Source organism: Stomoxys calcitrans, chromosome 1 (assembly GCF_963082655.1).
Source record: "Stomoxys calcitrans chromosome 1, idStoCalc2.1, whole genome shotgun sequence".
In the NCBI taxonomy this organism is placed as follows: Eukaryota; Metazoa; Arthropoda; class Insecta; order Diptera; family Muscidae; genus Stomoxys; species Stomoxys calcitrans.
The window spans coordinates 51176479-51200399 of NC_081552.1; the positions used below are offsets into that span (position 1 = coordinate 51176479).

Below are 23921 nucleotides of genomic sequence, written 5' to 3' on the forward strand. Positions count from 1 at the left end.
ATTCAAGACCCTAGATAGGTTTAGATGACAGCTATATCTGGTTATGGACCGATTTCAACCATACTCTGCACAATTGTTGGAAGTCATAATAAAACACGTCATGCAATATTTCAGCCAAATTGGAAAAGAATTGTGCCCTCTAGTGGCTCATGGAGTCAAGATCCAGGGCGGGAACCCCCCCCCCCCCAAATTGAGTTTGTCTATAGAAAAAATTTAATTAAATAATTTTTTTTTCTACAGAAAAAATTTTAATTAAATTTATTTTAAACACAAAATTTCACTAAAATTTTCTTGAATGACAAAATTTTATATTGGGTTGCCCAAAAAGTAATTGCGGATTTTTTAAAAGAAAGTAAATGCATTTTTAATAAAACTTAGAATGAACTTTAAGTAAATATACTTTTTTACACTTTTTTTCTAAAGCAAGCTAAAAGTAACAGCTGATAACTGACAGAAGAAAGAATGCAATTACAGAGTCACAAGCTGTGAAAAATTTTGTCAACGCCGACTATATGAAAAATCCGCAATTACTTTTTGGGCAACCCTAGTTATAATATTATATAAAAAAATCAATTTGTGTTTGTTTGTTCCTTATAGACTCAGAAACGGCTGAACCGATTTTCTTGAAATTTTCACAGATAGTTCATAATGATCCCGTGGTGAAAATAGGGTATTACATTTTTGAATATCTGAAGGGGGGGTGGACCCTCCCCCTTACCCTAATTTTCAGTAACGCCAGAACTCAGAGATGGGTGGTGGGATTTAAGCGAAATTTTGTGTGCTCCCATATAGTACCCTAAAAATAAGAATTTGGTATCCAAATTTCGGATAAACATATATCTACCAAACATATATCTAGACCAATCACGACAATATGGGACTCAAATAAAAGGTATTTAGGATAAGAAAACATATCTGATATCCATTTGTCGGATCAAGTGCTAGGGGGATCACCCCAAGCCCCAAAACACCCCTAAATCGGACATATTTACCGACCACGGCAATATGGGACTCAAATGAAAGGTATTTGCGAGTAGAATGCGAATCTGATATCCAAATGTGGGACCACGTTTCTGGGGGTCCACCCCTTTCCCAAAACACCCCCCCAAAACAGGACTTATTTACTGACCATGGGAATATGGGGCATAAATAAAAGGTATTTAAATGTAGAATACGAATATGATATCCAAATATGGGACTAAGTGTTTGGGGGGCCGCCTCTCACCAAAAACATCACCCAAAGGGGACAAATTTACGACTATAGCAATATGAGGCTCAAATGAAAGGTCTTTGGGAGTAAAGCACGAATTTGATATTAATATTCGGGAAAAGTGTCTATGGGGCCACCCCACCCCCTCAACACCCAAATAGTAAGTATTTTCTGACAATTGCAATATGAGGCTCAAAAAAGAGGGGTTTTAAAGTGAAACACGAATCCGATATATATTTTCAAGGCCAACTCATTGAGTGGCCGCCCATCCCCCAAAACACCCCCAAGCCGGTCATGTTTGCCGACTATGGAAATATGGGGCTCAAATTAAAGGTATGTGGGAGTAGACCACGTATTTGATATCAACATTAGGAGGCAACTGTCTAGGGGACGTCCCACCACCATAACAACCCCCAAATAGGACGTATTTGCTCACCAAGACAATTTGGTTCGTAAAGAGAGTGGAACTAAATATTCATAGTTTTTAGGGTCAATACCTCGAACCGGACATAATTGCTGACTTTTGCAATAAGGAGTTTAAATGAGATTAGAAAACGAATTTGATATCCAATTTTGAGGGCAATGGCAATATGGGGTTCAAATAAATGATATATAGATATATGAGAATAGAGCACGTTGCTGATATATTTTCAGGGCTTAGAATTTGGGGCACCACCCCACTCCCCAAAACACCCCTAAATCGGCATATTTACTGACCATGACAATGTGGGGCTTAAATGAAAGGTATTGGGGGGTAGAGCACGAATTGATACTGATTTTCGGGACCAATTTTCTGGGGCTCTTTCTTTTCCCAAAATACCCCACAAACAGCAATTTTTTAGTGACCATCGCAATATGGGGCTCAAATAAAGGTATTTGGGAGTAGAATACGAATTTGATATCCAAATGTAAGATCATGTATTTAGGGCATCATCCCTTTCCCAAAACACCCCTAAAGGGAAAAAATTTTTCGACCATGCCAATATGTGGCGCAAATGAAAAGTAATATGGGGTTTAAATAAATGGTATTTGAGAGAAGAGCACGATGCTGAAATTTTTTCAGGGCAAAGTATCTTAGGAACCACCACTCCCTCGAAAACACCACTAAATCAGACATCATGAGAATAACCGGCTGAAATGAAGTTTTTTAAGAATGGAGAACACCTTACATCCAAACTCAAATTCGTAGACCAATAAACGTCATATGGGATTCAGATAAAGGCACTTACAATATATTGTTAAACTGTTAGTCAAGCGATATATTGGGTTGCCCAAAAAGTAATTGCGGATTTTTTAAAAGAAAGTAAATGCATTTTTAATAGAACTTAGAATGAACTTTAATCAAATATACTTTTTTTACACTTTTTTTCTAAAGCAAGCTAAAAATAACAGCTGATAACTGACAGAAGAAAGAATGCAATTACAGAGTCACAAGCTGTGAAAAAATTTGTCAACGCCGACTATATGAAAAATCCGCAATTACTTTTTGGGCAACCCAATACTATTTTCGTAGCAAGGTATTTCATTTAATTTTCGAAAATAAATATTCCAACGAAACTTTTGTTCCATATAAAGTAAAAGAAGGCGCTTATTTACGTAGCCATTCAACCAGAAATGAGCCTCATCGCTGAACAAAATTTGTCAAAATTTGAACACATTTCGAACCGAACACTGATTTTGGTAATAAAATTCAATGATTTGCAAGCGTTGCTCGTTAGTAAGTCTATTCATGATGAAATGTCAAAGCATACTGAGCATCTTTCTCTTTGACACCATGTCTGAAATCCCACGTGATCTGTCAAATACTAATGCATGAAAATCCTAACCTCAAAAAAATCACCCTTTATAAACAATTGGGATCAAGTATCCAAGGGGTCGTCCAACCCCATAAACTCCCCAAACAAACATATATATCAATATAGAACTCAAATGAAAGGTATTCGGAAGTAGACTAAGAATATGACATAAAGAATGCGGTCCAAATTAATGGGGATCGCCCACCCCCAAAACCCGCCAAAAGGATTTATAGACCAATCACTACAAAATGGGTATCAAATCAAAGGTATTTGAGAGTAGAAAATGAATCTGATATCCAATTTTGGGACCTTCGTGGGTCACCCCACCCACAAAATCCCCTCAAATCGGACATATTTACCGACCATGACAATATGGGTCTTAAATGAAAGGTCTTTGGGGGTAGAGGACGAAATAGACTTTCACTTTTGGGACCAAGTTTTTGGGGGTAAACCACTCTCCCAAAACAATACTTTTACTGACCATTGCAATGTAACGTTTAAATAAGAGGTATTTGAATGTAGAAAAATCTACAGGAAAATTGGAAAACATTTTCAACTGAAATTAGGCAGAAATTTCCAAATTTAGAGTACTCCTCTCCAACAGGGCATTATCGGCCGCAGCAAAATGAGCCAGGCTCAGCTTCTCTATATATATAAAAATGAATTTGTGTTTGTTTGTGGGTTTGTAAATTTATTTGTTCCGTATAAACTCAAAAGCGGCTGAACCGATTTTCTTGAAATTTTCACAGGTTGTGGGGAGTGGTCCGGAAGGAACAAGGTTATTTTGGAGCTGACCCAAAATAACTACCCAAAACAAAGGGGACCGTACGGGACAATATGGGACTGAAATGGAAGGTATTCAGGAGTAGAGTATGAATTCCATATCAAAAATTGGAGGACCGCCCCAACACCAAAACCCCTTACAATAGGCTTAGGACGATGATGTTGTTGTTGTTCTATCCACATTTTCATGTGGAGGTGGCGATCCTCGTCAAGCACCTATAGATGAGCAAGCTCGTTCCAGTCCAAAGGACCGACAGCCGCGGGAACAGGGTAGCCATTGGTTACTTAAAGGCGCCAATAATTCGCCTTGACATATCGAGCATCATAGGCACTCAGTATTTGTGCAAGAGCCGGTGCCACCCAACCTCACACTGAGACCATATATATGGAGTAGCTATCCGCCACCTGTGGACGCGCCCGGTAGCTCGCAGCTAAGCTTCTCGTGACACCAATAAACAACACAAATCAGACCTCAATGTTCCATTCTGTGAGTTGCTCATAGCTATCCCGTGCGGAGATATTGCAACTATAAGGTTATGCGTCCATTTGGGTTATGTGAGTGGCGAGAGAAAGTGATTTTTGACCTCAAATTTTCATGCAAAATTTTTGTCTTTTAGGTTATTTAGGAGTCTAAAAATAAAAATTCGCTCATATCAAACACTTCAAAATTTTGCAAATCGCCTCCACAGGTTGCGGATAGTGGAATGTTTTAACATATGGAATAGCTGCGATGTCAAACGCGGACAATCAGTGGTATCGAGAGGAGAATTTCAGTGAGATGTCGGGCGGCACCTGCTCTTGCACAAATACTGAGTACATATGATGCTCCCTTTGGATCGGAACGAACTTGCTCACCTACTACAGGAGTTTGACGAGGATCGCCACCTCCACAGCAAAATGTGGCTAGGACGACGACAACAGCAACAACAACAACATTGATATATGGAATAGTATTTGCGTAAATGCCCCACCTCAAAACCCCCAACCTGGATACACGGCCAGATTTGGAAAATATGTGATACAAATGAATGGCTTTAGGGAGTACTGCCAATTTGACATTTAATTTTGATGATGCATGTTTAGAATACCGCCTCAACAACAAAACATTCAAGTAAATTCTATGAAGCGAATGACTTTGGAGTACCATATTACCCAGCCGCTGTTTTCTAAGGCTCCTATGATCTTGCCCCAAATAAGGAAGCCACATTCGGCTAAATTACTAAATACATAATATATTTGATTTCTATGATCAAAAAATTGTCCAAGGACCAATAATAAAAACGATTTTTTGTAAGACTTACCTACTTAGCCCATGAGACTTAAGAAAAAGCTGCGAAAGAAAACAACAACAAAAACACAAACATAGAATTTATACTTCTTTAAAAAGTCATTACTGGACTATATTAAAAACAAGAAACAATATACTCACATGGAATGTTATAGGTTCTTGGGGACACAAAAACGTTAAGGGTGAAAAATATTTTAATTTATTTTCACTTTAAACTTTACAAGGAATTATGTCCCAAACTACACAATCAAATGTCAATCCACAAAACTATTTCACTCTGTTACTTCTATTGCATTGAACAAACAAAAAAAGGATGTCTTTGCCTTTCAACAAATTTGAAAACGACAAGTAGCTGTGTTTTTTTTTACTTTAGGACACAAAAAACTTTGTTTTTTGTTTTATGATAATTTTTATATATTTTCTTTATAAACACTGTCTTTCTTTACACTCCACTTTACTCTACTATTTTGGCAAAACAGCTGTGACTTGAGTTTTCTACCGCCATATGTGTGGTATCTATTCGGGTATATGTGTGCATGTTTGCGTGAGTGAGTTAATGTGGATTTTGTTTAGCAAGCAGAGTTGTATTTTTTGGCAGCTACGGTACGAATGAAAAAATCAAAAGCAATCAAAAGAAATTTTTGGAAGCGTTGTTTGCTGCTGGAGTGTAAATTAATCAAAATTTTCCCAATAAAATTGTTTGAAGATTTCCAATGAACTTTTGACAGTGTTACAATAACTTATTATTTACGGTTGGTTACTATACAAACAATTGAAACTGTAATTTCTATATCGATTTTCACGAGTCTTAAAATACGTCGAAGTAGAAAGAGTATAAACCGTGTCGTGTGTGAAAAGAAAAGACCCAAGAGTTGCTTGGTTTGGTGTGGTCTTAGAACGCTGGTCTTTATAGGTATGTATAAAAAGGATATATTCTTTTTTTTTTTTTTTTGTTATTTTTTCATAGTCTGACTGGTCTGCATGCGTTTTTTTTTTGATATGCTAAATCTGAATATGCCAAATGAAATTCTTGAAATCTTCCAAGTCCCCAATAATGATTGCACCCATTTGGGCTTGCGTATGTGTGTGTATTCCTAGCATACATGCTTATGCACGCTTTTCGCCCGAGTTTCTACCATGATCTTCGTATTTCGTGGTCATCTAGAATGGCTGCTCACTTTTAAGTTTCTGGAGTGATAGGTTCAGTTTGTGTCCCTTTATTGCTGCGTGGATAATTACAAATAATCATTGCAATTTCAATGACTTATGACCTTATAGTAACAAAACATCGTTACGCCATTATGGTTTTTCTACTGTGAAAACGGTTCCCCAATATGGAGTGGAGTATGGGAACAACATTCTCGCATGTCTTCACTGGTTAGAAGCAAACAGCAGGAAATGAACGTCCTATGATAGGGAAAGATTTCTTCGAGTGATGTTTTTCGGAATGTCTTTGAATTTCTTTGTTAACGTGGTATACCCTTTGTATACCATACATCTTAATGGAGAATAACCAAATGCATTTATAATGCATCATCTTCTTTTCGGGTTCACTACGTCTCGAAATGAGAGAATTGACAATGTTTCTTAATAACTGTACTTTATAAAAATCTGAAGAAACGTTTATTTTTGTGGACTTAATTTGTTAAAACTCCAAAGAAATAAGAGAACCATTTCTGAATGACAATTGGAAAAAAGATCTGTAATAAAAACGGAGATTTTTTATAGAAAAATTTCTATCACATGGAACACCCTGAAAAACCTGAGTCAAAATTTCAATATTTCAATGTTTTAATGTTACATAGTCATGTAAGCAAATCCGATTCAGGCAGGCTGAATCTTATATACTCGCCACCATGGATTGCATTTGTCAAGTTCTTTGAATAACTTTAAATATATACATATAATAGCTACATAAACTTATTGACCAATATGGGCCGTTCTTCTCATGGCTATTAGAAGTCATCGAAAAATACTACCTCAAAATTTCAGGCAAATCGAGTAAAAATTGCGCCCTCCAGTGTCGAATTGGGGAATCGGGTTATATGGCAGCTATATCAGGTTATCAATAGATTTGGGCCATACTTGGCATTATTGTTGGAAGTCGTATCATATCGACATATTAAAATAATTGGATAAGAATTGCACCCTCTGGAGGCTCATGAAGTCAAAGACCCAATATCGGCTTATATGGCAGCTTTATATTGGGTTGCCCAAAAAATAATTGCGGATTTTTCATATATTCGGCGTTGACAAATTTTTTTACAGCTTGTGACTCTGTAATTGCATTCTTTCTTCTGTCAGTTATCAGCTGTTACTTTTAGTTTGCTTTAGAAAAAAAGTTTAAAAAAAGTATATTTTATTAAAGTTCATTCTAAGTTTTATTAAAAATGCATTTACTTTCTTTTAAAAAATCCGCAATTACTTTTTGGGAAACCCAATAAAAACATGGACCGATTTGGCCCATTTTCAATCCCAACCGACCTACACCAATAAGAAGTATTTGTGTAAAATTAGAGTTAGAGTAAGAGTTCTTTCGACAGACAGACGGACGGAAGGACATGGCTGGATCGACGTAAAATGTCTTGACGGTCAAGAATATTTATACTTTATGGGGTCTTAGACGCATATTTCGAGGTGTAACAAACGAAATGACGAAATTAGTATACCCCCAGGTGGAGGGTTAATAAGTTGTTGTTGTAGCAGTTTGTTGCGTTCTATATTTCGTCTGCTTGATTCTGTTGAGTGTCAAGATCCAGGAACTCTGCGACTAAGATGGGGAGCGTCCACAGGGATCTGGTTCTGAGTCGAATGGGTCTGGCTGCGCAGTTAAACAGGTGACGTGTTTGGTGTGGTCCCTGGTTACAATCGGGACATACATCTTGCACGTCGGCATCAATCCTTCCTCGGTAGGTGTTGAGGCGGCTGCATCTGCCTTAATGTAATTGAGCCAGAACTACTCTGGTTTGCCGGGGGAGGACAATTTCTGTGGGTGCAATGGCATGCGGCCGTTCTCCAAGGACTACATTCGCCCGGTAGCTATTTACTGCATCTGCTAGCGTGTCTGCATGAATGTTGTATAGACCCGCTTGATATGCCGCTTGATCCAGAGGTTCTCTTGTAGCGCTGAACTTCTCGCTCTAGATCATGTAGATCTACCTTAAGGCTTCTGGGCTGTGTATATCTATCCACAACATGGTGAATTGGATGGTCTCTGCGATAGCAGCCCAAAAGGTATTGCTTAGACAGTATGCAGTAACGTCTTTGCACTGGTAGTATATTTGACTCCTGATGCAGGTGGTCCACATGAGAACTGTGGAGTCAGTCCGTCGCAGTTCGGAGGGCATTCCGCCAGATCTGAATATTATTCCACTGCGTATCACAGAGCCGACGAGATCACACTGGCGCTGCATAACTTACCTTAAATTGTACGTGGTCCACAAGGTTTCTTTGTCTACACTCCACGTGCTGCTTGAGGCAAGTTCGTTCGCGAATGTAAATTCTTCAACGAGGCTCGGAAGGAGTAATGCCTAAAGCGTCTTTGCTACTGGTGAGAGAAGGGAGATCGGTCAGTACGACTCCCCCAAGCTCGGGTCCTTTTCAGGCTTCAGTATCGGGACCACTCTGCCCATTTTCCAGACATCGGGAACTATAAGAGTGTTCAAAGAAAGTTGTAAAAATGCCATCGGGGCCCAACGCCTTGAGTGATTTGGCGCCACGGTTGATATTCGTAACTTTCCCCACGGTAAATTGTGATGGCAGTCCATCGGCTCGGAGACCACGGATACGGCAAATGGCTCTCCTCCTTGCCCTGTCACATTCGGGATGCACAATAAATTGACGTTTGAACAACCTGGCACATCTCTTCGGATCAGTCACGGTTATTTCGACAAAAGTGACTAAGGTCCTGTCATCCCGTCTACCGGGGTTCGAGTGTGACTTAACAGTAGACCACAGCTTGCCTAAACCGATGCCTAAGTTACATTGCTCCAAGTATTTCAGCCCCAATTTCCGTCTATGTTCGTTGACTACCCTGTATATTTCCAGATTCAGGTCGCAGATTCTTGGGTTCCCTTCACGCTCGTCTGCGAGTAACACTGCCTGCGCCGGAAAATTGGGCCGCATTGGCTGGTATAAAGCAAGCGGCTGCTGCGTTAATGATGTCTGGAAATTTCCTCTCGGCATCTAGCACATCCAAGGGCGGTGCCAGTTCACTGAAGCGGTGATAATAAGTTATAATGGCCTCCCAAAGATTGGAAAAGTAGAAAGTGGTTTGCTTTAAAATCTATTTCTCAACCTATAGTGAAGATGTGGGCTATGTTCCTGGAAGTCTATGCCCCCATGACTGCAGAGAGTAGTCAGAAGCCTTGATCATAAGGGTACTGATTGGCTCCTGCAACCCACACATCATCAGCTCAAGCTTTGTTGGCGCATTCTTTGAAGGAAGTCTCTTACTTACCAAACAACTCATAGAGAGGATGAATATCAATGATGTTTGGACCACTGTGCGACATCCAAGACTTCACATTGCAGTGGCCCGTCAGCACCCTCATCAGAAGTACATAACAAGGCCTAGAATCAACAAAAGCCTTCTTTGCGTATTCATTGTTGGAAGCGTCTTACCTACCAAGAAACACGCACAGGGATATATTCACTGATTCAATAGATTAGCAAACACTCGTCAGCAGTCTTATTTCTAGATATCTACTACTTAATAGCCCCGGATCAAACAAAGTATGACTTTATCTCGACCTCATATGGCCCGGCATCAGAGCCAACAGCGCCGCTTAAATATTCTCCTATATCATAATCCCATCCGTCTGCCATTTCTGCATTAAAATCTTGAACCAAGCGTTGAAGATTTCGAAGTCCTTCGCCTGAAAGAAGCTTATCGCTCCAGAAGGCTACATGAGTCCCTAATTCCAAGGTCCAGGGTAGGACCTGGCACACTCCTTTAAATTTGAACCATTCGGTTAGGTGTTACAAACAGAATGTCGAAATTAGTATACCCCCATCCTATGGTGGAGGCTAGAAAAACGAAATGCAAACAAAGATTAAAATGTAAAAATTAAAAGGTAAGCTTGACGTTGAACAGTTTGCCGAATACAACAATGAAATTGCAATATTTCATTGTTGCTAGACTTCTCCCTCAACCTTCTTTACTGTGTACGATGTTACGAACGTTGGCCTGGCATGGAATTGACTATAAGCCCCGTACGGTTTGGAACTCTGAACTCCGTTTTATGTGGTCTTTATCGTTATCACGAGAAATTCAGCTGAAAGCTACCACAGGTTGCGGAGAGTGGAATGCTTCGTATACAGAATAGCTGCAATTGCAGCCGCGGACCATCAGCGATATCGAGTGGAGAGTCTGAGTGAGAGGCTGGGCGGCACCGTCTTTTGCCTTACTACTGAGGCAAGGGCTACCGGCTCAGTGTACAACAACGTTCCCGCGGTGATCGATCCTGTAGACGAGGATTGTTAACTCCACATACCAATGTGCCTACAACAAAAACAACCACGAAGGTTGTGATTTTTTTTTTGATTTTATTCCTAACAGAAGTTCTTCTATTAGGCTCATCTATTGTATTTGGTATGCCCAAAAAGTAATTGCGGATTTTTCATATAGTCGGCGTTGACAAATTTTTTCACAGCTTGTGACTCTGTAATTGCATTCTTTCTTCTGTCATTTATCAGCTGTGACTTTTAGCTTGCTTTAGAAAAAAAGTGTAAAAAAGTATATTTGATTAAAGTTCATTCTAAGTTTTATTAAAAATGCATTTACTTTCTTTTAAAAAATCCGCAATTACTTTTTGGGCAACCCAATAGTTTCCCAATTGCTTCTATCAGGGTGTATAGGCAGCTTTTCTGTTGATTTTGAGTTTTTTCACCTCAATTTGGGTATTGGACTTTAATGAATAACCTTTGAGCCTGACCTAGGCTCCGTCACAAACAAAAAAATTAAAAAAAAAATCGCTGACAATTAAATAAGAAATGAAACGAAAATTAAATAAAATAATAGAAATAAAAATTAAATTAAAACACTAAAATGAAATGAAGCATTTTAGGGACCAATTTTATTAACCGATTAAAATGAAACATTATTTATATTGTAAAAGCAATTTTTCACATAATTAAAAAAAAGTTGGGTATTACCACGGTAGTGGTGAAGGGTACAATTGAATCAAAAAACTAAAAATATATTAACTCACAATATTAGTAAAATCAAATCCAAACCTTAAAAATTTATTTCTAAAATAATTCAAACCAAAAAATTAAAAAAAAAAAAATATATAAAAAAAAAAAATAAAAAAACGTAAAAAAAATAAAAAACGTAAAAAAATAAAAAAACGTAAAAAAATAAAAAAGTAAAAAATAAAATAAAATTAAATATTTAAAAGAAAAATATATTTTATATATATTTTTATATATTTTCTAAAATATTAAATATTTTTCACAAAAATTTTAAAATTTGAATAAAATAAAAAAATTAATTAAAAAAAATAATAAAAAATAAAAATTTTGACAATAAATAAAAAATTTTATTTTTCTTATTTAAAAAAATTGTTTCCAAAAGCCTTTTTAAACATGTTTAGGTAAAAAATAAATTGTATTTATGTAAAGAAATGTAAGACAAAAATTAAAAACAAGTAAAAGCGTGCTAAGTTCGGCCGGGCCGAATCTTATATACCCTCCACCATGGAGCGCATTTGTCAGTTCTTTTCCCGACATCTCTTCTTAGGCAAAAAATGATATAAGAAAAGATTTGCTCTGCTATTAGAGCGATATCAAGATATGATCCGGTTTAGACCACAATTAAATTATATGTTGGAGACCTGTGTAAAATGTCAGCCAATTCGAATAAGAATTGCGCCCTTTGGGGGCTCAAAAAGTAAAATAGAGAGATCGATTTATATGGGAGCTGTATCGGGCTATAGACCGATTCAGACCATAATAAACACGTATGTTGATGGTCATGAGAGGATCCGTTGTACAAAATTTCAGGCAAATCGGATAAGAATTGCGCTCTCTATAGGCCCAAGAAGTCAAGACCCAAGATCGGTTTATATGGCAGCTACATCAGGTTATGAACCGATTTGACCCATACTTGGCACAGTTGTTAGATATCATAACAAAACACGTGGTGCAAAATTTGATTCTAATCGGATAAGAATTGCGCACTCTAGAGCCTTAAGAAGTCAAGACCCAAGATCGGTTTATATGACAGTTATACTAGGTAATGGCCCGAATTGAACCATACTTAGCACAGTTGTTAGAAGTGATACTAAAACACTATGTGCAAAATTTCAGTCTAGTCGGATGAGAATTGCGCCCTCTAGAGGCTCAAGAAGTCAAGACCCAATATCGGTTTATATGGCAGCTATATCAGGTTATAGACCGATTTAAACCACACTTGGCACAGTTATTGGATATCATAACAAAACACGTCGTGCAAAATTTCATTCAAATCGGATAAGAATTGCGCACTCTAGAGGCTTAAGAAGTCAAGACCCAAGATCGGTTTATATGGCAGGTATATCAGGTTATGGACCGATGTGAACTATACTTGGCACAGTTGTTTGATATCATAACAAAACACGTCGTGCAAAATTTCATTCTGATCGGATAAGAATTGCGCACGCTAGAGGCTCAAGAAGTCAAGGCCCAAGATCGGTTTATATGACAGCTATATAAGGTTATGAACCGATTTGAACCATACTTGGCACAGTTGTTGGATATCATAACAAAACACGTCGTGCAAAATTTCATTCCAATCGGATAAGAATTGCGCACTCTAGAGGCTCAAGAAGTCAAGACCCCAGATCGGTTTATATGGCAGCTATATCAGGTTATGAACCGATTTGAACCATACTTCGCACAGTTATTGGATATCATAAATAAACTCGTCGTGCAAAATTTCATTCCAATCGGATAAGAATTGCGCACTCTAGAGGCTCAGGAAGTCAAGACCCAAGATCGGTTTATATGGCAGCTATATCAGGTTATGGACCGATTTGAACCATACTTGACACAGTTGTTGGATATCATTACAAAACATGTCGTGCAAAATTTCATTCCAATCGGATAAGAATTGCGCACTCTAGAGGCTCAGGAAGTCAAGACCCAAGATCGGTTTATATGGCAGCTATATCAGGTAATGGCCCGAATTGAACCATACTTAGCACAGTTGTTGGATATCATAACAAAACACGTCGTGCAAAATTTCATCCCAATCGGATAAGAATTGCGCACTCTAGAGGCTCAAGAAGTCAAGACCCAAGATCGGTTTATATGGCAGCTATATCAAAACATGGACCGATATGGCCCATTTACAATACCAACCGACCTACACTAATAAGAAGTATTTGTGCAAAATTTCAAGAGGCTAGCTTTACTCCTTCGGAAGTTAGCGTGCTTTCGACAGACAGACGGACGGACGGACGGACGGACAGACGGACGGACATGGCTAGATCGACATAAAATTTCACGACGATCAAGAATATATATACTTTATTGGGTCTCAGACGAATATTTCGAGTAGTTACAAACAGAATGACGAAATTAGTATACCCCCCATCTTATGGTGGAGGGTATAAAAAAAATAGTATTAAAAAAATTTTAATTATAAAAAAATAAGTTATGAAAAATTAAATAAAAACCGTTTAAATTTTAAAGAACAAATTAAATAAAAATTTGAAAAAGAAAATTGTGAAAAAACTAAAGGGCATACAAATTTGAAGAAACGAATGAGGAAAAAAATTAAATAAAAAATAAAAGTTAAAATAAAAAATAAATAAAATATAAAAAATAAGAAATAAAAAACAAAATAGAAAAAATCGTTAATAAAAAATAAGAAACAAAATAGAAAAAAAATCAATAATAAAAAATAAAACGTAGGAAAAACAAATGAAAATAAAGAATAAAATAATTTAGAAATAAAAAAATAAAAATTAGTATATAGTATTAAAAAAATTTTAATTATAAAAAAATAAGTTATGAAAAATTAAATAAAAACCGTTTAAATTTTAAAGAACAAATTAAATAAAAATTTGAAAAAGAAAATTGTGAAAAAACTAAAGGGCATACAAATTTGAAGAAACGAATGAGGAAAAAAATTAAATAAAAAATAAAAGTTAAAATAAAAAATAAATAAAATATAAAAAATAAGAAATAAAAAACAAAATAGAAAAAATCGTTAATAAAAAATAAGAAACAAAATAGAAAAAAAATCAATAATAAAAAATAAAACGTAGGAAAAACAAATGAAAATAAAGAATAAAATAATTTAGAAATAAAAAAATAAAAATTAAAAACGTTAAAAATTAAAATAAATTATAAATTAAATTAAAATAAATTATAAATTAAATTAAAATTAAAAATAATAATAAAAAACTAAAAGTAAAAAAAAAAATAAAACAATAAATTTTAAAAATAAATAAAAGATTTATTTTTTTTTTTAAATTTGATAACATTGTTTTTAAAAGCCATTTTTAGATTAAGTTTGCATCGCCCAAATGTTATCACAATAATGCATATTAGGAAATTCATTTATTTGGTATTTAGAGCATTTGTATTGACTAGGTAATTTTTTTCAATATTTCTGAAAACACAATAAAAGAATTAAAATAAAAAAAGAAACAAATTGTACTAAAAAAAATATAGATCGAAAACAATTCTTAAAAAAATTAGAAATTTTTATTAAAAAGGTCGAGGTAAATATAAAGTTTTAAAATAAATGAAAATAACTGGTATCTCGTATATGAAATTTATATTTAAGATTAATACATAAACAAAAAAAATGTAAAAAAAAAAAAAAAAAAAGAAACAAGTTAGCATGTGTGAAGTTCGGCCGTGCCGAACTTTGGACACTCACCATGGATAAATCAACCCTCCTATTTTATAACAACTCCATTACCATATCCATAGTGGGGGCTGGTCTGGATCATATTTTATTCAGGTCCCGAGAACTTTTATACTAGTCGCCGTTTCAGCGTAATCGGGCAACAAATCCGCTTTCTATGGGATTTAGACCTTAAATTGAAAGATTGGTCTATATGCAGCTATATGTAAATATAGTCTGATCTGGACCATATGGTGGGATGACGAGGGGCTTAATACTCTCTCTGTATGTAATTGCAGCGAAATCGGGCAATAAATGCCTCATTTATGGGCCTAAACCCCTTAATCGGCAGATCGGCCTATATAACAGCTATATCTGAATAAAGACCGATCTGAACTGTATTTAGGTATGATAACGGAAAGCTTTAATCTACTCCCAGTTTCAAATTTCAATGAAATCGGATAATAATTTCGGCTTTTATGGACTTAAGAGCCCAAATATGCAGATCGGTCTATAAGGCAACTATATCTTAATAATGTCCGATCTGGACCATAATATGTGTGAAGAAGGAAGGCTTAAAACAACTCACTGTTTCATGTTTCAGCGAAATCGAGTGATAAATGCAGATTTTATGGGCTCAAGACCCTTAGTCGACAGATCGGTCTATAGAACAGCCATATCTGAATATAGACCGAACTGAAACATATTTGAGTCGGATATCGGGAGGCTTAAGTCAACTCACTATTCCAAATTTCAGCGAAATCGGATAATAATTGCGGCTTTTATGGGATTACGACCCTAAATCGGCAGTTCGATCTATATGAGAGTTTTATCTAAATACGGTGCAATCTGAACCATATTTGAGTCGGATATCGGAAGGCTTTAATCAAGGCCTACCCTAAATCAGCAGATCGGTCTATATGACAGCTTTATCTAAATACGGTCTGATCTGAACCATATTTGAGTCGGATATAGGGAGGCTTTAATCAACGCACTATTTAAAATTTCATCGAGATGGGATTATAAATTCCCCTTTTACCGGCTTAAGACCCTAAACCAGCATATCGCTCTATATGGCGGCTATATGTAAATATGGTCCGATATGGTTCATATTCGGTTTAAATATCGGGCCCCCCGTATTCATTTCTGCTTCAAATTTCAGCGAAATCGGACAAAAAAATGCCTTTACGGGGTTAAGACCCCAAATCGCCAGATCAGTCTTTATGGCAGCTATATCGAAATATAGTCCGATGTGGCTCATTCAAGAGTTCAAGATGCGTATAGAAGAAATAGTACTATGTGCAAAATTTCAACTCAATATCTCAGTTTTTAAAGACCGTAGCGGACAGACACACGGACATCGTTAAATCGCCTTAGAATTTTACGAAGAAATAAACATTCTTTGAAATGTCGGAACTGGATATTTCCATGTGTTGCAAAAGGAATAATTATATAAATAAAGGGTCATGTTTTAAGAGCTATAGGAAAGTTTTTCAAAACAAAAAAGAATGAAATTCAGAAAAATTCATGAAATCATTATTTGAAACGATAGTACGGTTCATATAATTTAATGTTTAAAATTCTTTAAAACTTCTTCAAATGGTCCATCCGCTTAGTCCAATTCTGATCTACTCTTTCCAATATTTCGGCCGGTATCTCACGAATAAATGCTTCAATGTTGTCTTCTAATGCGTCAATTGAAGCGGGCTTGAGCTTTAACATGGCCCCACAAAAAATAGTCTAAAGGCGTCAAATCGCTCGATCTAGGCGACCAAATGACCGGTCCCGAACGTGAAATAAATTGTTCACAGTACTCGCTTCTTAATTAGTATATTGATACGCGTGCTGTGTGGCACCGTCTTGTCAAGCTCTTGTATTTTGGGCAAAAAAAAGTTGGATATCATCCCTCAATAGCGCTCATTATTCACAGTTACGTTACGATTCGCATCATCTTTGAAGAAGTACGGACCAATGATGCCACCAGCCCATAAACCGCACCAAACTGTGACTTTTTCTGGATGCATTGATAGCTCTTGCAATGCTTCTGGCTGATCTTCACTCCAAAATCGACAATTCTGCTTATTTACCTACCCCTTGAGCAAAAAATGAGCTTCGTCGCTGAAGAAGAGGAGCGTGCGATGAACTTTCTTAACAGAGCACGCATTTTGATAATAAAATTCTATAATTTGCAAGCGTTGTTCGTCTGTAAGACGATTCATGGTTATAGACTAAACTGAAGATGTTTGACAGTGAAACAAAGCACGAAACGTGCGTGCGCTGTTTATATCAGTGTTGCCAAAAAAAATATGAGCTAAAAAATCACCCTTTACATCCCCTATCATATGGTGGTGATTAAATAAAATGTAAAAAATCATATTAAAAAAAATTTTTTAAAACAAAAATAATTAATAATTTTAAATAAAATGTAAAAAATCACATTAAAAAAATTTAATTATACAAAATTAAATCAAAACAAAAAAAAATTATCAAAAAGTTTAATTATAAAAAAAGGTAAATTATAAAACAAAATAACTACAAAAAAAATTACATACATAAAAAGGTAAATTATAAAAAAATAATGTTATGAAAAAATAAATAATGGAAAATTAAATTTTGGAGAAAAAAAACTAGTGTTAAAAAAATTATTCAAAAGAGAAAAATTTAGAAAAAAATAAAACATAAGAAGCGGATAAAATTAAATTAAGAAAAATAAAAATTAAAAAAAATTTTAAAATAAAAAAAATAGGAAAAAATAAAAACATAAAAAATTTAGAACAATAAAAAAAATCGAAAAAACAAAAAATTAAAAAAAAAATTTAAATTAAAAAAAAAACAAATTAAAACATTAAAAATAACAAATTTTAAAAAATAAAATCAAAAAATATTTAAAAAAATGTAAAAAAAGTTAAATTAAAAAAAAAAAAATGAAAAAATTCTAAAAAATTAAACAATAATCTTTGTTTCTTATCTAAAAAAATTGCAAATATTTCTTTAAAAATAATATTTGGTTTAAATTGGCATCGCCCAAATTTTATAACAATAATGTATATGATTTTTGCTGTTTAGAAAATAGTTGTCAAGTTAATTTTTTCAAATGCGAAAACAAATATAATGCCACTCGAGCGAACAAATTTTTCTTTTGTGGTTATTTTTATCATTACTCAATGATATTATTACGATAAGGTTAATAGGATTTTGCACTGCCAAAAAAATATTAAGTTAGCTAGCAGTCGCCGGTGTCTCTTCACCAAATAATTCTTCTCTGGGAAATAAAAATTTTTGCCAAGTAGTTTCTTATTTTGTTTTCTTAAATCTTTGTTTTTCAGTCAATTATTTCTTAAAATTATAAGCCATAGTTTCCTGTCCACAGAACTGTTAGTCATACAATTTTATGCTCACTGAAGTTAATTGTTAAATTTGCTTTTTTTAAGCAGCTTTGAATGTTTTTCATGGGTCTATTATTCAGATTTAGTTGTTTCATAAATTTTCAAAGCGGATTTGGTCTAGACAAACATCTACCATCTACTTTGTCTTATATAGTTTGATCTTATGTGACCTACAAGTTTTTAATATAAATTCATTTTCTATATTTCTCTTTAACTGCTGCAATTACTTTCAGTGAGTGTAGAACTGTACCACAAACCGCAATAAAATCCACTGTCTTGAAAAACAAGACAGTGGGCTGGTTTCAAGCCCTTTAATCATATGGGATGAATATTATTGCAAGACTCTAGTTCTTCTAGTACCTGGCAGTATTAACAGGTATGTTGTTACAATTTTTAATACAAATATTTTGTGAGTTACTAGAAGTTACAAAAGAAAGTACAAGAAGCATAAAAAGTGATTAGGAGAAAACAAAAACTCACAAAAGTTAGAAAATCATGATAGTTCTATAAAATATGTGATAAACGGTTTTCAGAGAGTACCATAAAAAGATTTAAAAACAAAACAGAACAACCAAATGTGCTATAACTCAATAAGGACGATAAGCTATGTGAATTGTGTACAGACCATGGTTATAATAGTCCATTAACTTCTTAAATCGGCTTCCGTTAATGTAAGTAGATGCAAATAAATCAAATATGGCATATATCACACAAAATAGAGCAATTTACAAACAACAAATCATACGAAAGTTTTAAATCGGCAAATAGAAAAGCAATATGAATCAACTATTAATTTTAGAGCAAGCAAAGCAAACTTGGGCAACTAAAATATCAGCGAAAAAAACAGTAAAATTTTAAGAAACCAAAGGAATGAGCTCATTGAAAGTTTTAAATGTCATTCATCTTCAACCGAATTGAATGGAATCGCCAAACTTTACCAAAAATTTTATACTATATTTGAGAACAACACAGATCAAAAACGTCATACAAAATCTAAAAAGGATCATAAACTACCATAGTTTTTCATACAGGGCATATACAAGTTTTTTGAGATTATAACAATCCAACGAAATAAACTAATACACAACTCTAACAATTTTTAAAAAAACAGGTTTTGTAAAAGCAAAAACCTGTTACAGTATTTAATAGTAATGATTATTATTATTTACCTTGAAACATATTTCACCTCAAATTGTAAAATTTTATATACAGATTATTTGAAATGTGGATTTTTTTAACCAAATATTGGTTGAAAAACATATTTTTTTAGCAAAAAATTTTTTCTGGAAAAAAACGAAAATTATTTATTATTATATATACCGTGAACTCTGTTGCCTATGAGCCTTTTCATACAAAACTCTTGTTGTGGAAATATTATATACATATATAGTTTTTTTACCAAATGTGTCTTGGAGATCTTATCCCTTCGCCGGAATTTTCTTATTTTCTTTGAATGTGCGATCATGTGAAATTCATGCAAAGTTTTTTTTAGATATATTTACTTTTAAAACATTACAATTTTATTTGCAAAAAAAGAAAACCATAAAAGATTTTTATTCTTAGGTAAGTACATTTTATTAAACTTAAGTAATTGTAATTTAACATACTTTTTAGATATATTTTATATACAATCTGACTAGCATCTTTATATAATACAGAGAATTTATTTTTATTCTCTAATTTCCTTATATGGAATTTTAATCGATTTTTTGTCTATTTCGCTCAGAAAATTACCTATCGTATTTGTGAGTTTAATCAAATTAGTTAAAAATTTTTACTTAACTTTAGTTAATATTGCCTAAGGGTAAACAAATTAACTATGTACAAGTAAAATTGACTTGTAGTGAGTTTAACTGCATTTTATAATTCGGTTGCAGTTTGAGCGTTTCGTATATAACTCGATGAGAAAATTTGGTGACAGGTATTTCTTTAAAATAAGTAAATACTTTATTTAACATTAGTTAATGTCAACCATTGTTTGCAATATATGTTCTTAAACCCATTAGAGTTTCCAATATTTTAAATTTTATTTCAGTATAAATACTTTTTTCAATTTTCAATTCTTCAGCATGCTTTTTATTCTTGAAATAATGGGAAAATTGCTGAAGATGAATGTTGAACTTTAAGAGAATAAATTATTTTAAAATATTTTTGGGATTTTCTGTCTTACACTCAAATTTGTCATATTTGTGAGTTCTATCAAATTAGTTCAAACTTAAACTTGCATTTTCATACTTGCAATAAGGGGAAAAGATTAGTAGAAGTTGAACTTAAATGGAATAATTAATTCCAAAATATTTTTCGATTTTTTGTCTTACACTCAAAAGATGATCCATCATATTTATGAGTTAAATCAAACTATTTAATAATTTTTTGATTAACTTTAGTTATTATTACCTAAAGGCAAAGAAAATTAACTATGTACAAGTAAAATTTACTTGTAGTGAGTATAATTCTTAGTTTTATAATCCGGTTGAAGTTTGAACGTTTCGTATATAACTCGAAATAAGTAAATATTTTACTAAACAGTAGTAAATGCTAAATGCAATATACGTAGTTTTTCAAATTTTAATTTTTTCAGCTTGCTTTTTATACTGAAATAATGGGGAAATTGGTAAAGATTAGTAAATGATGAACTTATATGGTTGTGTCTTACACTCAAAAAATTACCTCTCATATTTATGAGTTAAATGAAATAATTTAATAATTTTTTACTTAACTTTAGTTAAAACTAAAGAAAAAATTAAAACTGAAAGTAAAATATGCTTTTAGTGAGTTTAACTGCGTTAGTTATTATTCGGTCGGAGATATAACAAGAATGGGAATTTTTGTTGAAACGGATTTCCTGAAGATAAGTAATATTTAACTTCTTAGTAATGTCAACCATTGTTGAAAATAAATTTTCTTAAAACCATTAGGGTTTCCAATATTTAAGGAAATTTTAAATTTATTTCAATATAAATAATTTTCAGCTTGCATTTTCATACTTGAAATAAGAGGAAAATTGCTAAATGGAATAATGAATTCCAATCTCTTTGTGATTTTCTGTCTTATACTCAAAAAATTACCTATCACATTTATGAGTTAAATCAAATTAGTTTATAATTTTTTACTTAAATTTAGATCAAAATACTTAAGGGTAAAGAAGATAAACTATGTACAAGTACAATTTACTTATAGTGAGTACAACGAATTTTTTTTATAATTCGGTTCGAGTTTGAACGTTTTCCTATATATTTCGAATGCGAAACTTTAGTAAATGTAAACCATGGTTCATAATACCTTATCTTAAAATTATTATGGTTCCAATATTTAAGGAATATATATGTATATGTATATATGTCACTTCTAAACACTAACTGTAAGATCTTTAACTCTTTGCTTTTGAATCGGATATCTGCTTGGATAGAAAGAAATGACATTCTAAATGAGTTCCAGTCTGGGTTCAGAAAAGAGTACTCCACGCTTGACAATATATTCAATCTGGTTAACATTGTTAATTTGAATAATTTGAAGAACAAGGCTACCTACGCTTTCTTTGTAGATTTCTCATCTGCTTTCGATCTGATCCCCAGAAACAGCTTATTTTATAAATTGTCAAGCTATGGACTCTCTACGAAGATTGTGCGGATATTGCAACTATTGTATGAAAATACTACGAGTAAAATCTGGGACGGAAATGCATTCTCAGATTACTTTTCGGTGGAAACAGGAGTGAAGCAGGGTTGTACACTCAGCCCAGTACTGTTTTCTTTATATGTTAATGACTTACCCGATTCTTTACCAGGAGGTGTGAACGTAGCAGATACTAACATTAAAGTTCTTTTGTATGCAGACGACATTGTCATTCTGTCTGAAACTGCAGAAGGGTTACAAGATATGATTAACGTTCTTGAGGAGTATTGTTTGACATGGAGTCTGAAGGTAAACCTTGCCAAATCTAAGATACTTATTTTCCGGAAGGGCACAAGAGTCGCTAGAAACTTGAATTGGCGGTTTGGGAATCAGAATATCGAAATTGTGAATAGTTACACTTACCTTGGTGTCGAATTAAGTTACAACTTATCTTTTAGAAAACATCTTCAGAACAAGCTCACTGCGTCTAAAATGGCGATAAATTCTACTTGGTCAAGATATATTAATCACCCAAAAATATCGAAGGCTAATAAACTTAAAATTTTTGAATCGTGTTCAAAGTCTATAATGTGTTATGCCGCAGAAATTTGGGGATGTGTAAGATATGAGGACGTGGAGAAATTGTTTAGATTCTTTATTAAGAAAATGTTATATCTGCCTAACAATACGCCTAACTACATGTTATATCTGGAAACTGGATTCAATTCACTTTTCTGTTCTACATTGAAGACACATTTTTGCTACATTGACAGAGTACTCCAACTAGACTGTCGACGATTACCACGTATTCTTGCGCTGAAGATCATAGAACTGAATATGTCTTGGGCAGAAGAATGGTCCAATATATGCCAATCTCTGCAATTTTCTTTGCACTACAACGCGACACATTTACCCTCGTACTGGAAAGAAGTTATAGAACTACTTAAATCAAAGGAGAGATTAGATTTTGAGGTTAGGGCAAAAGGCTCACAGTTCCATGACCTTTACCCACAGCTTGAATACACCAGGATACCGGAACTCACTGCGAACTTATCTTCACGTGCTACAAGTATCATTGTAAAGGCTAGAGGCGGGTTACTTAATTTAAATGCTAGATCTTTCAGAGACAATACCGATGGCGTTTGCTCAATTTGTAACACAGACGAAACCGAGAACACCTTCCACTTTATCGGCTCGTGCCCAATATACACAAATCTCAGAATTATTTACTTTAATAAGCCCACACTTAATGTAAACGAAGTAATAAGCATATTGAATGGCACGAATTTTTTATCTCTATACAAATATTTAGAAAATTGTATTAAATATAGAAACTTTATACAAAATGAATTTAACTTTTAAAATAGCACTTTCTCTTTTTTATAGTCTCCAATATGTAAACAACTTTATATAACATAGATTAACATACTATAATCAGCCAACCTTTGGTAATATCAATGAATTATATGGCTAACAGCATTCTTGCTATGCCAGCTTTATAGATTTACAACAACACTGAATCTCAAACCTCTATCATTGTGTACTCAAAAATCTATTAATAAATAATAATAATAATATATATGTATGTCCATCTGTTGAAATCATCTATCTTCAAAAATGAGCTGTGACTTTGCATTCATTATTTATTTGTATATGGGCAGGATTGGTACGAAGATGTGCTTTATCAGACTTTATAGAGCACCCATGTGGACCGATCTGTCTATGAAAGGTCTTAGGCCCATTAAAACCACATTTATTACCGGTTTTCGCTGGAATTTAGCACATTGAGTTATGCTAAGAACCTTGATATTTGTGCCGAGTATAAATTGCCTTATTTTGTTAAAATTTGACTCAGCCAGTTGTATTCGGCTGACATCTGTACCGGGTATAGTCTAAATGGGACCACTGGATCTATCGATTTAATTCTTTGGCCCATCAAAGGCGCTCTCATTATGCGATTTCGTTGAAATTTGACACAGCGATTTGTGTAATACCCCTTAAT

The 23921-nt window shown here is 34.0% G+C and overlaps 2 protein-coding genes across 17 annotated transcripts in view; one reads left to right on the forward strand and one right to left on the reverse strand.

Annotated features, from left to right (window-relative positions):
• The window catches only part of LOC106093470 (zinc finger protein 136-like), an 84579-nt gene extending 78885 nt beyond the window's left edge, over nucleotides 1-5694 (reverse strand). Inside the window, exons 1-2 of one of the 3 annotated variants that reach the window (XM_059366406.1) lie at nucleotides 5219-5694; nucleotides 5091-5119 (exon numbers count right to left, since the gene is read on the reverse strand). The gene's annotated coding sequence lies outside the window, so the exon portion shown is untranslated. Of the gene's footprint in view, nucleotides 1-5090; nucleotides 5164-5218 lie in introns of all 3 variants that reach the window. The other 2 variants (XM_059366386.1, XM_059366396.1) reach the window with 2 other exon arrangements.
• LOC106092620 (zinc finger and SCAN domain-containing protein 12) overlaps nucleotides 5480-23921 on the forward strand; it is a 190266-nt gene continuing 171824 nt past the window's right edge. For 2 of the 14 annotated variants that reach the window (XM_059366358.1, XM_013259525.2), the window contains exon 1: nucleotides 5485-5990. The gene's annotated coding sequence lies outside the window, so the exon portion shown is untranslated. The other 12 variants (XM_059366351.1, XM_013259538.2, XM_013259521.2 and 9 more) reach the window with 11 other exon arrangements.